Here is a 4,662-nt window from a genome sequence, read left to right on the forward strand (position 1 = left end):
ATTGGAGCTTCAGCCTCAGCATCAGTCCTTCCAATGAACACCCAGGACTGGTCTCCTTTAGGATGGACTGGTTGGATCTCCTTGCAGTCCAAGGGACTCGCAAGAGTATTTTCCAGCACCACAGTTCAAAAGCATCAATTCTTCGGCGCTCAGCCTTCTTCACAGTCCAACTCTCACATCCATACATGACCACTGGGAAAACCATAGCCTTGACTAGACGGACCTCTGTTGGCAAAGTAATATCTCTGCTTTTGAATATGCTATCTAGGTTGGTCATAACTTTCCTCCCAAGGAGTAACCATCTTTTAATTTCATGCCTACAATCAACATCTGCAGTGATTTTGGAGCCCCCCAAAAAAGTCTGACACTGTTTCCACTGTTTCCCCAACTATAGCCTTGACTAGACAGACCTTTCTTTCCCCTCAATGTTTTATATGGAGTGCTCTCTCTTGATTGCCATGCAACCAGCAGAGACAGCCTTGGGAAAGGGAGATGTAGCAAACATTCCTCTTTACCAAAGTCCTTAAATCCTTCTGCTGCTCTCCCCTCCCTGACTACATATCCCCTTATGATTTTTTTTTTTTTTTTGCAGTCAAACCCAGCTTCAACTCTTTTGCTTCCATCACTTTCAGTCCTTAAGCTTAACTCTATTTCTTGTTTCTTGTCTCTGGACTGCCCCTGAAGTTCAGAGAAATAAATACTCTTTATCTTTGCTGAAACTTAACCACTCCAGGGTCATCCTTCCATTTTCTGCCTCCTACAGGACTCACCATCCACCACTTCATTCATTCATTTAGGGCACTCAGGAGTCACTCATTCAAAAAATGCTGAGTGTGTACTATATAGCAGGGACTGTTCCCCACCCTGGGGGAGCAGCAGTACAAACGGCTCTGTTCTTACTCATAGAAATAAATCTCAGAGAAATAAATCTCTGAGAAATAAACTCAGATAAATAAATCTCTGAGAAATAAACACTCAGACTATGGTGTTTCGTTACAGCAGTCTAAATGGACCAAGACACTGGTGATGCCAGGCACATCCTTCATCAGCCCTCATTAAGGTGGCAGTTTTTTGCTATTGTTCTTCCACTATGAATGAGGCTTACACTAGGGGAGGAACACTCAGTAAATAATCAGTGTGTCTGAAGGTCATAGTGCTATGGAGAAAATTAAAGTATGTGTGGGAGGGACACAGAGTTGTGGGTAGGAATAGTTGCTTTTAAGAGTGGGCCCAGAAGACCTCTGTTCTACTCTCAGTTCAGTTCAGTTGCTCGGTCATGTCCAACTCTTTGTGACCCCATGGACTGCAGCATGCCAGGTCTCCCTGGTCCATTGCCAACTCCCAGAGTTTACTCAAACTCATGTCCATTGAGTCGGTGATGTCATCCAACCATCTCATCCTCTGTCGTCCTATTATAGATAGGGTAATATTTCAGCAGAAGCCTGAAGAAAGCCAGGGAGCTGTGTTGAGGGATCCTGGGGAGGAGTATTATAGACACACAAGGGCCAGTGTGGCTGAGCAGAGGAAGCAAGGGGTCAGTAATGTGGGGCCTTGGCTTTTACTCTGAGTGAGATGGGGAGCCACTGCAGGGCTTTGAGCCAGGGCTGGTTTACATTTGAAACTAGGCTCTACTAGACTCAACTAGATTATTCGACTAGACTCACTAGATTATGGGAACAAAGAGACTTAATTAGTAGGGAGACTCAACTGAAAATTATTGTAATGGGCAATATGTTGGGCAGTGTGTTTGAAGTGCAGACCCAAGGGCAAAAGAAATACCACTGAGGGCACAAATGAGTAAGGAAAGTCTCTGCCCCTAGCCAGCAGATGGGAAGGAGCTATGACTAGCTTCCAAATAATTCTAACAGAAAATAAAATGTGACCTATGCCACCACACAGGCATTAGGGGGTGTCTTAGAGTGCGATGACATTACTACTGGGAAGGCACTCAGGCATGACTGGGTAGATTATTTCTAACTCAGAGCACTAGACACTGAAAAAAGTATTAATACATATTCCAATTGTACTTCAGTAAAGCTGGGGTGAGGGGATAGTAACACATGCTCATTGTAGCAAATCTGAAAATTCAAAAAATAAAAATAAAAGAAAGGAAGGGGAAAAACCTACTCCCATTTCTAACATCTAAACATAAGAAAACACTATTAACATTTGAGGCATTTCCTTTACTCATCTTTCTCTGTATATTCATTTGTTTTACATCTTGTGATTATATACAATTTTATATCTTGCTTTTCTTCATCTGACATGATGTCACAATCGTTTTGTTAATTTTTGCATCACATCAAGTAAATATGCCCCAGTTTATTCAATTATTTTTACATTCAGTTAGAGAATTATCCATTAAATACTTGATTTCAGTGCTTTAGGCTCTGAGGATACACATGGGGTAAGACCATTGGTTGGGAGCTGTCTTGGGAAGCCTGGCCTTGCCTTCATGAAGTTAGTATCTTGGAAGGAGTTAGAGAAGGAAACGAAACAGTGCTATCTGTAAGATAATACATTTATGTTGTTTTAAGTCACCAACTTTGTAGTAATTTGTTATAGCAGTAATAGGTAACCAAGACACTAAGGTCCACCTTACAGCTCTAGCTCTGGATCTTCCTTCAGTCCTTTGCAAGGCTGGTTCCTCCTCACTCAGTTCTCTTTTTGGCCTCACTCCTGCACTCTGCAACATGCAGGATCTTAGTTCCCTGCTGTTGCTGCTGCTAAGTCGCTTCAGGAGTGTCCGACTCTGTGTGACCCCATAGATGGCAGCCCACCAGGCTCCCCCATCCCTGGGATTCTCCAGGCAAGAATACTGGAGTGGGTTGCCATTTCCTTCTCCAATGCATGAAAGTGAAAAGTGAAAGTGAAGTCACTCAGTCATGTCCGACTCTTAGTGACCCCATGGACTGCAGCCCACCAGGCTTCTCCGCCCATGGGATTTTCCAGGCAAGAGTACTGGAGTGGGGTGCCATTGCCTTCTCCCTTAGTTCCCTGACCAGGGATCAAACCCATGCCCCCTGCAGTGAAAATGCAGAGTCCTAACCACTGGACCACCCCGGAATTCTCATTGAGGTCTTAAGGCACATGTTACCTCCTCACAGAGAACTACCATTCAGGCCTCCGTTACATTCTCCTCTTTTATTTTTTTGAAAGGAACTAGCCCTGCCAATGGGCTTCCCTGGTGGCTCAGTGGTAAAGAATCTGCCTGCCAAGCAGGAGACTCTGGTTGGATTTCTGGGTCAGGAAGATTCCCTGGAGAAGGAAATGGCAACTCACTCTAGTATTCTTGCCAGGGAAATCCCACAAACAGAGGAGCCTGGCACGCTACAGTCCATGGGGTTGCAAAAGCGTGGGACGTGACTTAGTGACTAAACAACAAAGCCCTGCCAACACGGTGACTTTAGCCCCATAAGACTCATTTCAGACTTCTGACCATGAGAGAATACTGAAGAACTGGCAAAGGAGGGGAAGCAGTTAGAGGACCAGGTTAAATTCACTGTCTTAATTGGCTATGGCTGCTAATACCATAGCCTGTTTAAGGGTGGCTTAAACAACATGAACTTATTTTCTCACAGTTTTAGAGGCTAGAAATTCATGACCAAGGGACCAGCAAATTCTCTTTCTGGCTGCTTTCTTGCTGTGTCCTCATAGGCCTTGCCTTGGTGCATGATCACTTGAGGGTGGGGGTGGGGGAGTGTGGAGTGAGTTCCCTGGTGTCTCTCCTTGGAAGAACAGTAATCCTATCAGATCAGAGCCCCTCCCCACAAGACCTCATTTAACCCTAATTTCTTCCCTGGACCCATCTCCACATGGAGTCACCCTTGGCATCAGGGCTTCAACATATGAATTTTGAGGGGATGAAAACATTCAGTCTATAATACCCACCTTGAAGAAAACAAAAGGGCCAAGGTTTCCAGTGAGCCATTGTATCGGGGTGGTGACCAAGAAGCAGAAGCAAATTTCATGAAGTAAACACATTAGGACAAGTTTTAATGACCAAACATTAACTAAAATATGTATAATTAATATAAACTTCTCCATAAATGGTGTGAAAGTGGTCACACTCATTGCCTTTCACAGGTTAATCACTTAAGCCCTTACCTGCCTGGTTGGCACAATCTCAACTGCAAAGGCCGCTGCCCTGAGTTTTCCAGAGAGGATAATTCACATCCTGGTTGCTAAGTGCCCCTTGCTTGGGTTCACAAACTTACAGCTCTTATCCCATTCTGTTCCTATCATAGCTGCTCGGGACTGAACCCCACTACCCACCACCTCTTAGACCGGAAACACTGATTGCCTTCCCTCTTAGGCTCTGCCTTTGAGAGAGGAGCTTTCCCCTTAAACATCCTGAGCACGAAGAATCTGAAATCGGGGTGTGCCTTTCCCATAGACATTCTAGCTTCTTGTTCTTCTGGCCAGGTCAGACACTCCTAGGAATTCCCACGTGCCTTACAAAGGTCTTTAGGGAATCTGGTCCATTGAACACTAAAATGGCTGCAAATTCCTCCCCTTCCTGCCTTCACTGTTATGGTAACTTTGCATCTTCTCCCCTCAAGAGGTTAGAGTCCATTTCCCCACTTCTTGAAGTTGGTTCTGGTCATGTGATCGGCTGTGGCCAAGAGTGTTTGCAAACATGACATATTGCAGAAGTACGTA

This window comes from Bison bison, unplaced genomic scaffold, assembly GCF_000754665.1.
Source record: "Bison bison bison isolate TAMUID 2011002044 unplaced genomic scaffold, Bison_UMD1.0 scf7180017864042, whole genome shotgun sequence".
In the NCBI taxonomy this organism is placed as follows: Eukaryota; Metazoa; Chordata; class Mammalia; order Artiodactyla; family Bovidae; genus Bison; species Bison bison.